The sequence below is a fragment of the Sarcophilus harrisii genome, chromosome 5 (genome assembly GCF_902635505.1).
Source record: "Sarcophilus harrisii chromosome 5, mSarHar1.11, whole genome shotgun sequence".
Lineage (NCBI taxonomy): Eukaryota > Metazoa > Chordata > Mammalia > Dasyuromorphia > Dasyuridae > Sarcophilus > Sarcophilus harrisii.
The window spans coordinates 227,179,424-227,191,608 of record NC_045430.1 but is presented as its reverse complement, the minus strand read 5'-3'; the positions used below and the strand labels follow the sequence as shown (position 1 = coordinate 227,191,608).

General features: G+C 33.5%; 1 protein-coding gene across 1 annotated transcript in view; it reads left to right on the top strand.

Moving 5' to 3' along the window:
• Positions 1–12,185, top strand: part of RAB18 (RAB18, member RAS oncogene family) — a 43,892-nt gene that overhangs the window by 24,025 nt on the left and 7,682 nt on the right. The gene's annotated exons all lie outside the window — the stretch shown is intronic.

Sequence of the window (12,185 nt, the reverse complement as noted above, 5' to 3'; positions counted from 1 at the left end):
CCATTCAGTATGAATTAATACTGAAGGTACTTGGCAAAAAGAAATGTGATACAATGGATATCAAATTGGAATTTATTTTAACATTCTATTTGTAAAGTTTGGTGATTTGCCAAACACCTTGTCACATATGATATTCTTCTTTGATTTGCTTTCTTTCTCTTTTATTTTGGGGTATAAATTTTATTTATTATAATCCTAATTAGAATCCATCATATTACTGTCATAGTTGGAAACACTAGTAATATGATGTCCAGGTAAAAAAACAAAATTCTTAAAGGTGCTGGAACAGGCTTGTATCCTTGCTTTTAAATAGTAGCAGAAAATAAAGAAGTAAATCATCTTTGATCTAGAAGATAGGTTGAAAGCTTGGTAATTTTTATGGGTATTTTGGGAATTCCAGTGTATTTCTGGGTAGTCAGAGAATCAAGAATCTCCATTTTTCATGGAATCATCAGATCATTAATTCATTCAACTTAGCTTCATTGGTGTCTTCGGAAATCCCTCCAGGAATACAGAATAGCCATATTGTGATAGTTCTTTACCTTTGTAAAAATTGGTTTTTCCTGAGATGGCTCCTTCTCCAGAGCCTTCATTGTAATTGTTAATCCATTGCTCCCAATATATCTGCTGGTTTTTGGAAAGCCTGAACTTCTGGGAAGTGAGGGTAGTGCCTAGATAAGTATCTTTCTTCCCTTTCCCTATCCCAAAGGGTCTTCTATTTATTTATTCTTGTCTTTGAGATTCGTTATATTTGGCAGACAATTTAAATTTTTTTTTCCCTTCTGAGCTCCCATATTTCAAAAACTTCTTTTTTAGATAATCAAAACAAACTGAAAAAGATGAAAAAAAATAACATTTCCATTCCTTCTTTGCAGAGAAGGGCCATTCATGTAAAACATTTCATATACTAACAGCTCTTTTCAGTGTGTTCATTTGTTTTATTGAACTAGCATTCTTTATTTTTAAACTTTTTTGAATTATAAGGGATGTATCTCTGGGAAGTGAGATGAAGTTATGGGATATGGAGATTATATAAAAATCAAAGACATTAGTATAATTTTATTTTAAAAAATTGACTTAACAAGCAACAATCAATTTTATTCCCTTATCTGTTTGAGATATATAGTATTCAAATTGAGTTCAGAATGTAATATCTATTATATGACTGAATTTGGAGTTAAATGAAAGGTTCATATCCCAACCTGTGCTACATATACATTTTGTGACTTTAGTCAAGTCACTCATTTTCTTTGGGTCTTGGGTTTTTGTTTTTGTTTTTGTTTTTGTTTTTTTTTTTTTTGGTTTGTTTATAAAATGAGAAAATTGGACAATTTGATTTTTAAAGTTCTTTCTATTCATAATATTTTATTCTCAAATCTTTTTACTTAAAATTTGTTAGAACTTTCTTCTTGTATTTAAGTTTAAGTAAAAGACTTTTCAGATAGCACTAGGATAACTCTTGATTAATTATATAGCACGTCTCAGAAAATTTCAGTGTCTCCTAAGGTCTACAAAAACAAGCAAGTCCAATATTTTCTCTTATTTAGTAAACAAAATGGGTTAGGGTAAGCTTTAATTAAGCAAAATCATCTTAAGGGCATTTAAGGAAAAACTTTTGAAGGATACAACAGGCAAAATATTGGAAATACTGCACACATTTTTATTTTTTGTGACTCACTACTAACCTCGGAGCCACTGTATTTGAACTCTAACTAAAACAGTTCTCACTGTTTGTGTTGAAGCCGAAATTTTTCTGGTGAGAGTGCAGAGGTGGAGTAAATGACAGAACTAGATCAAGAATGTAATTGGAATAGGGTTGACCCAGTTTTGAGTTCATTAAGAGAGCAATTCTCAAGGTGTTACAGGGAGAGTTAAAAAACCAAAGATATGAAATAAATCTTGGGCCTTTTTTAAATTAAAAAAAAAAAAACCTGTCTCCATTATTAATAACTGCCAGTCTAAATATCTATTTTCCTAACTATATGAAGCTTTTTATTAGATAATCTACACAGTGGTCTCAAACTCATAGAAATGTAGCCATTAAATTATACGTAAAATATTGACAAACTTAGACCTATTAACCTTATCTATATTGTATTTCATTTGTTAAATATTTCCCAATTACATTTTTAATCTGATTATCTGTGGCATCTGCACTCACATCAAGTGCATTTATGATGATGGTATTAACAGGGAACAGGAAGTACTTTGGAAGTGACATTTCATAATAGACTGGTCTTTATTTTACAGTTGACTTAAAAGATGTAGAGGACAAAAGATTTCATTGTGTTTATTGTGGGTTTTTTTTTAAACTCTTAAAAGTATAATTTTGCAGAATCATTTAGCAAAACTTAAGTTTTGCTATAACTTAATATTTAAAATTTTTATTTTAATTACATGCTCCTTGGCTGAGTATAGGGAAAGATATTTAAGATATGCAATGTGACAAAAAAAATAACCTCAAATGCAACCTTTTATATACTCTTCACAGAACATGGATTTGGAGTCAGCAGATTGACATGAATTCTGGCTTTGCTTGATAATGGCTGTGCTCTCTTGAATATGTCCCTTATCTATCTGCCAAGGGAAAGTCAGGAACTACATGAGCAAAACTACAAAACACTTTCCACATAAATAGTCAGATCTAAACAATTGGAAAAAAAATTAAGTGCTCTTGGATAGGTTGAACAAATATAATAAAGGTCACAATACTACCTAAACTAATCAGTTTATTTAGTGCTATACCAATCAGATTCCCAAGAAACTTTTATTGACCTAGAAAAAATAACAACAAAATTCATCTGGAAGAACAAAAGGTCAAGAATTTCAAGGGAACTAATGAAAAAAAAATGAAGGTGACCTAGCTGTATGTGATCTAAAACTGTATTACATAAAAGTATATATCAAAACCATTTGGTACTAGCTAAGAAATAGACTAGTTGATCAGTGGAATAGGTTAGGTTCACAGGACAAAATAGTCAATAACTATAATCTAGTATTTGACAAATCCAAAGACCGCAGCTTTTGGGATAAGAATTCACTATTTGACAAAAACTGTAGGGAAAATTGGAAACTTGGGATGGCAGAAACTAGGCATTACCCACACTTAACACTGTACACCAAGATAAGATCAAAATGGGTTCATGATCTAGACATAAAGAATGAGATCATAAATAAATTGGAATAGAGGATAGTATATCTCTCAGACCTGTGGAGGAGAAAGGAATTTGTGACCAAAAAAGAACTAGAGATCATTATTGATCATAAGATAGATAATTTTGATTATGATTATGTTAAAAAGTTTTTGTACAAACAAAATTAATTCAGACAAGATTAGAAGGGAATCAACAAACTGGGAAAACATTTTTACATTCAAAGGCTTTGATAAAGACCTCATTTCCAAATTATATGAGAATTTATTTATAAGATTCATAAGAAATTTATAAGAAATCAAGCCATTCTCCAGTTGATAAATGGTCAAAGGATATCGATAGAAAATTTTCATATGAAAAAAATTGAAACTATTTCTAGTCATATGAAAAGGTGCTCTAAATCACTATTGATCCTAGAAATGCAAATTAAGACAACTCTGAGACAACCATGCACCTCTCAAATTGGCTAAGATGACAGGAAAAGATAGTGATGAATGTTGGAGGTGATGTGGGACACTGATACATTGTTGGTGGAATTGTGAACGAATCAACCATTCTGGAGAGCAATTTGGAACTATGCTCAAAAAGTTGATCCAGCAGTGTTACTACCTATCTTATTGCTATTTTTAGTTTACCAGGTCTTGTCTTTAGTATTCCCACTCTCACTAGTGAAGTGAGCCTCTTGGCTCCAGATGTAGGAAGCCGGGGCTCTCAGGAGAATGGGAAGAACCAAGAACTTTGAGGCACAGGCCTTGAGCTCAAATCCTGTCTCTGCTGCTCACTGCCTGTGTTTTCCTTGGGCATATTTTTGGGCCTCATTTCCTTCATCTCTATTAAGATAAAGAAAAGTCTAGATGACTTTTAGGATTCTTCCCTTAGTCTATTTGCCTACCAACCATGTTGTGATACGGGAGCCACCTGCCAGTGGCTGCTGGAGATCTACCTCAGACCTGTAGAATGGATCTCTTCATGTGAGAGGATGATGTTGATACAAGGAGACTGAGAAGCAGTTGAGTTCTCTGACCTCTTCTTCCCTCTTGCCTCCAATTTATTTCATTTCCAATCTACAAGGAAGATCTTCAAAGGCTGCTTTGCAACACCGTCAAGTTTATGATCCACAGCTGCAGAGGATCTTGGAGAATTGACCTATCCCTTCACTTTAGCATGGTCCTTAACAATTCCCGTTTTTTTGTTTTATGAGACTGTGATTATTTCAGTAAGTCTGTGCATTAGCTGTTATCTGAATCTGCATGCTAGGGAGTGCAAACAGCACTATAGCAGGTGTTGAGTCTTGTGAGTTGCCATGGAGGTAAACTTTCAATCAGAGAAGAGGATTGTAGTCAGAATAGGCATTTTTCATAAGTCTCTCATCAGTCTCCTGGCTCAGCCCTTTGATGTCTTGGCCCATTTAATTACTCTGACTAAAAAAAGTCTTACTTGGTCTCTTCCTTTCCTTTCCCGCGGGATTCCTGAAAGAGCTCTGGGAGGATCCCATTCATAAACTTGCTTTGCTTCTTGGGTCACTGCTGCTGCTTCTTGTAATTTTTGTGCTTCTTAGGCCCCACGTTGGGATACGGGAGCCACCTGCCAGTGACTGCTGGAGGTCTAACTCGGACCAGCAGAATGGATCTCTTCATGTTAGAGGAGGAGGATGATACAAAGAGACTGAGAGGCAGTTGCTGTTCTCTGATTTCTCCTATTCCCTCTGTCTCCAATTTTTCACTCCCAATCCACAAGGAACACCTGCATCAGCAAAGGATGCTTTGCAACTCCTTCAGGTGTTAATGATTCACAGCTGTGGAGGTTCTTGGAGAATTGACCTGCCCTTCACTTAGGCATGGTGCTTAACAAACCAAGTTTAAAAAATTGTTCTTAATTGACTTCATCTGTATAATTAATGATAGAGTAATAGTTTAGGGACTGCTAACTTTGGAAGTGTAGGACCTGGATTCAAATCCCATTTGATCCTTAATCCCTCTAAGACTATAAGCAAGTCATTTAATTTTCTAGCCTCAGTTTCTATATCTTTAAAATGAGGGACTTGGCTGGATGGTTTCTGAGGTTCCTAATGAGTGATAGGTGATCCTTTGACCACTGTCTCAGTAGCTAATGACAAATACTTTTAAAAATCACCTCATTCAGTATTTAAGCATTTTTATACTCCATAGACCAGTTTTAAATGTTTAACTATCATTTTGTTAAAACTTGATCTTTAATATTGTCTTTTTTAAAAAAAATTGGGAAAGCAGATACTGTCTTTTGGATATGTGCCATTAGGAGAATAATATTTTTCTTTTGTAAATATTTTCCAATTACATGTAAAGATAATTATCAATATTCATTTTTTAAATAAGATTTTGAATTTCAAATTTTTCTTCCTCTATCCCTCTGCCTCCCAAGATAGCAATCGGTCTGATACAGATTATTATACATGTGCAATCATGTCAAACATATTTTCACATTAGTTATATTGTGGAAGAAGAATCGGAACAAAAGAGAAAAACCATGAAAAAGAAAAAAACAAAAAAATAGATTGAAAATAGGAAGTTTCCATCTGCATTCAGGCTTCATAGTTCTTTCTCTGGATGTGGGTAGCATTTTCATTGTGAATCTTTTGGAATTGTCTTGGATTACTATATTGCTCAAGAGCAATACAGTCATAGTTGATCATACACAGTGTACAATGTTCTGGTTCTGTTCACTTCAATCAAAATCAGTTCACAAAAATCCAGGTTTTTTTGAAATCCACCTGTTTATCATTTTTTATACCACAACAGTACATTTCTTATACCACTGCTAGTTCAGCCATTTCCCAATTGATGGGCTCAATTTCCAACTCTTTCTTCAGAGTGGTTAGATTAGTTCACAGCTCTACCAATATGACCTTCATTTTCCTTTTCTATCTTAGTAGCCAATCTGATAGGTGCGAGGTGGTACCTCAAAGTTGTTTTAATTTATATTTCTCTATTCAATAGTGATTTAGAGCAATTTTACAATTGAGCTTTTTTTTTTTTTTTTTTAACAAAGCTATAGTTAGGTTTAATTTCTTCATTTGAAAACTACCTATTCATATCCTTTGACCTTTTATCAACTGGGGAATGACTTGCATTCTTATAAATTTGACTCGGCTTTCTATATTTTATCAGAAATATTGGCTGTAATATTTGTTTCCCAGCTTTCTGCTTTTTTTTTTTTTTTTTAATTTAATAGCCTTTTATTTACAGGATATATACATGGGTAACTTTACAGCATTAACAATTGCCAAACCTCTTGTTCCAATTTTTCACCTCTTACCCCCCATCCCTCCCTAGATGGCAGGATGACCAGTAGATGTTAAATATATTAAAATATAAATTAGATACACAATAAGTATACCTGACCAAAACGTTATTTTGCTGTAGAAAAAGAATCAGACTCTGAAATATTGTACAATTAGCTTGTGAAGGAAATCAAAAATGCAGGTGTGCATAAATATAGGGATTGGGAATTCAATGTAATGGTTTTTAGTCATCTCCCAGAGTTCTTTTTCTGGGCATAGCTAGTTCAGTTCATTACTGCTCCATTAGAAATGATTTGGTTGATCTCGTTGCTGAGGATGGCCTGATCCATCAGAACTGGTCATCATATAGTATTGTTGTTGAAGTATATAATGATCTCCTGGTCCTGCTCGTTTCACTCAGCATCAGTTCATGGAAGTCTCTCCAGGCGCTTTCTGCTTTTCTTATAATCTTAGTTGCATTTATTTTGTTTCTGCTAAAACATTTTAATTTAATGTGATCAAAATTATCCATTTTGCATTACAATAATGTTTTCTATTTCATAATCCTTCCTTTTTCTATATATCTGACAGGTAAACCATTCCTTGCTTTCCTAATTTACTGGTGGTATCATCCTTATCATGTACCAGTTTTGGCTTTATCTGATTGCTGTGATATGTTGGTTTGTACTTAGTTTCTGCCATACTATTTTCTAGTTTTCCCAGAAGTTTTTTTTTTTTAAATCAAATAGTGAATTCTTATCTCAGAAACTGGAGTCTTAGGATTTATCATTCAGTACATAATTATAATCATTTACTGTTATATTTTGTATACATAGTCTATTCCACTGATCTACCACTGTTTCTTATTCAGTACCAAAAATTTTTGATGATTGCTACTTTATATTATAGTTTTAGGTTTGGAATGGCTATACTACCTTCTGTTGGGTTTTTTTTTTTTTTTCATTAATTCTTTTGAAATTCATGAGCTTTTGTTCTTTTAGATGAATTTTATTTTTCCAGATCTATATAATATTTTTTGGGGGGAGTTTAGTGTGGCATTAAATAAGTAAGTTAATTTAGGTAGAAACTATCATTTTTATTATATTGGCTTAGGCTACCCATGAGTAGTTGATACTTTTCCAGTTTCTTAAATTTTACTTCATTTGTGTGAAAAGTGTTTTATAAGTTATGTTTATATGGTTCTTGGGTTTGTCTTGGAAGGTAAATTGCCAAATTTTTTTGGGGGTCTACACTTATTTTAAATGATATTTCTCTATCTCTTGCTGCTGTGCTTTGTTGGTAACACATACATAAATGCTATGTGGGTTTGTTTTGAGTCTTGTAATTTTGCTGAAGTTAATAATCTCAAGTAATTTTTTTAGTTAATTCTCTAGGATTTTCTATGAAAGTTTTATGATACTTTTTTTCCCCCTTATTGCCTATTTTTTACTTTTAATGCTAAAGCTACCATTTCTAATATAAGATTGAGTAAAAGAAGTGACAAGAGGTATCCTTGCTTCACTCTAGCTTATCCCTATTATACTCATTTTTTGTGTCAAGATAAATCATGTGATTTCTATTGGTTTTATTATTTATATGGTCATTTAAGTTGATACCTTTACTAATATTGAACTAATCCTGCATTCCTGGCATAAATCCCACTCCTTTGTAATAAATTTCTGTCGTCTCTTTGCTGATATTTTATTTAAAATTTTTGCATCAATGTTCATTAGGGAATTTTTTCTATAATTTTCTTTTTTGTTTTGGCTCTTCCTGGTTTAGATATCAGCACCACTTTTGTGTCATAAAAGCATTTTGACAGGATTCCTTTTTTCCAAATAGTTTATATGTAGTATTCAAATTAATTGTTTGTTAAATGTTTGATAGAATTCACTTGTAAATCCATCTGATCCTGGAGATGTATTCTTAGGGAGTTTGTTGATGGCTTATTCAATTTCTTCTTCTAAAATAGTATTAAGTATTTTATTTCCTCTTCTTTTAATCCAGAAAATTTATATTTTTGTAAGTATTCATTCGTACATGGATGTCCTTAACACTAATCAGTATGGCTCCATCAATACTGAGTAATTGAAATGCATTTTAGGTCTTTGGCCCATAAATAACCTTCAAGGCATCATAAAACCACTTTGGATTGTTACTATCAGCGTAAAACAAAATTTCAGCTGCCTTCTTATTCTGCCAAGAATCTGGCATCTTTCAAAGCTTTACTTAGAAAAGAATGAATTATCCTGTTCTGAATTTCTTCATCATTTGTTATTCTTGATGTTTGCAAATATTCTGGCCCAGATGAGTAAATGTGGTGCTGGGTACCAACTCTGTAAACTGTTCACTCCATTGCTGCTTCACTATTGGTAGCCAGTGTTGGCTCAGCTGTAGTAGCAAGTTAGCAGTAGACTTCCTCCTGGGAGAAGTGCTCTTATCTGTTGACGGTAGGGAAAATATTCTGATCAGGATTTTGAACAGATCTTAGGTTCATGCTATATGAACTGAGGATATATATATCCTGGAGAAGAGAATATTGGGATAGCTGGGTCACAATAGCCATATCCAAGTATTATTTAAATGTGGGAAAAAAAAATCATATTTAATCTGTTTAGCCCCAGAGGATAGAATAGGAACTATGGGAGGAGCTATTTTGACTTCCTAATAATTAAGATTTTCTAAATGTGGAATTAATTCATTATTATTGTAAGTCTTTAAAGATTTGATCACTTGCTGGGTTTATTACAAAGGAGATTATTTTTCAAATATGGGTTGGGCTAGGGCTAGATTGCCTTTAAGGGCCATTCTCCTCCTGTGCCTTCTTTTTTATTCCTGTGAGTATTCATGAATATTGGTTACATTTCTGGGTAGAATGGAGACCAATAGGATGGTTATAGAAGTAGTGGAGTAATGGATCCTTCATGCTGAAGATATAGGACATGGTTTCCCTGGGTATTATTTTGTCAACTTGACATAATGAAAAGAATGCTATTGGGAGTAATCTTGAACTTATAGTAAATTTTTGCTCTACCATTTGTTCATCTTGGTCAGAATTTCCATTTACTCATTTATTTAGGTTATTATGTAACATGACTTAAATAATGTTGGTCATTAAATTTCTTGGCCATTAAAGTTATTTTTATATTGGGAACTTTGATAACTTTTTTTTTTTTAAGTATGAACATAACATTGTGGTGTTTTAAAGCTCTGTAACAGCTTGTCACGTTTCCCAATTATCAATCTTGAATATAATTGAAATGCATACTGAGATTTGGTGTTCTGATTAGTGTACCAAAATGGAAAGCTGATTCATAACAGGCTCAAATAGAATGTCTGTTTTTTCTTAATTTTACCTTATTTATAGCCACTAACTAAAATACCAGTTTTAAAGATTGTGATAAAATTACATTACAATTGTTTAAAATTCTAGTAGTTTCTTTTACTTTAACTCATACTCTTTCCATCTTCCTAGCATTGTAATTAGGGGGACAAATATTGTGGAACTTCAGGAAGAATCACATTGTTTTGTAGATAACTTGCATATACAAGTTCTAGTTAGTTTCTGAATAGTAGAAATTATAGTTTAGGGTGGGAAGGATCCCTAACTGTTGTAGACAAAAGCTGCAAACCAACAGAATAAAATTAGTAAAAATGGGAAAGACTCAGAAAGCTTGTCAAGTGAAAAGTATTTTTTGGTATTTGTAAATATGCATTAATGGAACTGTCTATCTGGTTTTATTGCCAATTATTTTTCAGAAAAATAGTCACAGCCATCAGTTTGCTACATCATGTATTATATCTAATGTTTTTTCCATCTGCTGTGCATTTGGCTACTAGATTGGTTATTCCCTTTGGCTGACATAATTTGGAAGTCTGTCCTTTAACATTCCACCCTTGTGACTTTCTTGGGGAAAAGAAGGATCAAGCAAAGAGAACACCAGAAGTTGAAAAGGCAAGGAAATCAGCAGAGTGGAAGGAGGTGATTTGAGAATTTGACTCTTACCTTTTCCCCTTCTAAATGGAATTTGCTTAATTTTAAGAAGTTTGGGTGTTGTAACATAACACAGCTCTTGACTTCATGCTAGAAATATTAAAACTGATAACGTTAATCAAAGAATTTCAGACTGGAGTGAATCTGAGATCTCTAGCTTTCTCTCACTGTGTTACAGATATGAAAACTGAGGCCCAGAAAGTAATAGTGATAATTGTGTACTTCACCAGTAAAAATTTTTGAGCAATTTTAATATGTATTATTTATACAGCAAATATCTGTACTACTGTGGTGATAATTGTGCATAGTACAACACAGAAATTTAAAGTATGCAATAAAAATGAAATAACATTTTATCTTAGAGCTATTGGGATAACGGGTTGGATTTTTTGCTTGACAAATATGAATTTGACAGTGATCCAGAGAATAAATTAGAGTTGGAAATTGTAAATGAAATTGTAGTTAAACTACAAGATTGGGTAGGATGAGGGGAACATGTGAAATTTAGCACCACACCAAAAGTATGATAGAGTCATCAGGAGAAATGAGAAAAGTTTGGGGGCGAGGGGTAATATGAAGGAATCGGATTTTGATTGCAGCCTAGCCATACTTTTTCTTCCCACCAAAAATGAAAAGGAGAGGCTGGATTCTTCTTGGTTGCTCATTCCCTGTGGATGGTACTTGCTGCAGCTGTTAAGTGGTGGAAGTAAAGGGACACAGAATTTCACTCAGTTGCTAGTGCAAGGACTCTGGATGTGGTAAGGTTATAACTGCTGACTGTCGGGTGCCTGGACCATAAAGGGAGAGGTTGCATAGCAGAGGGAAGGGGCTGTGGAGGGAATGTTGGGTGCAGTGGGGGTGAGGTTGTATTGGAGTCAAGCCTTGTTATTGGCTATCATGTGGTAGCCTTGTGTGAGTCATCTGCCTACCCTCGGAGTTTTCCCTTAGAAGGTTGTGCTATAATCCATTAAAGGTGTAGGGTGACCATTTCCCCCTTACATTAGCAGACACTGAGATAAGCAAGTTACATTATTAACTACATCTTTGTTAGTTGTGAACTAGTTTGAAGAGATAAATTGCCACAGACCGTATTTTATATTCTTAAATAATCCAGTGGTTTTGTGACTCTTCTATATAAATTACAACCCAACCATATTTTTTCATTCTGTGTAGTCTTTGTCAATAACTCTTATTTTGATAATGATAGTAGTGGTTGGTTTTTATAGTGTCTTAAGATTTGCAAAAAGCATTTTATGTGATAATCTTTTGGGAGGATGGGGCAGGGCAAGTGACTTGGTTGAGGGTCACACGGTAAGTGTCACACTAGAACACATTAAATCAGAGGAGGTATATCTGAATGTCCTAACTTCAGAGCCACTGCTATATTCACTGCACCACTTAGCTGTTCCTGTTTAATATTTTACATACAAAGTAAATACCCGAGTTTCAGGGAAATGAAGTGACTTGTCCCAGAGCTACAAAGCTAGAAAATGTCAAGTCGGAATTTCAACTTAGATTTCTCTCAACTCCAAATCTAGCACTCTTCCCATTATATTATTATGCTTACTCTGTAGTACTTTACCCAGATACATTATTAATTTAATGAAATAATTTTATGTCATAGTCCAGTAGAATTTTTAAAAATCAATTTTATTTTCCCTTTGTGAATTATTTATCAGTAGCTATTCTTAGCCTCCTTATGCCATAGAGATTGATATGGGCCAATTGAACTGTCTGACTCTTTGTGACCCTATTTTGGGGATTTTGTTAGCAAAAAGAT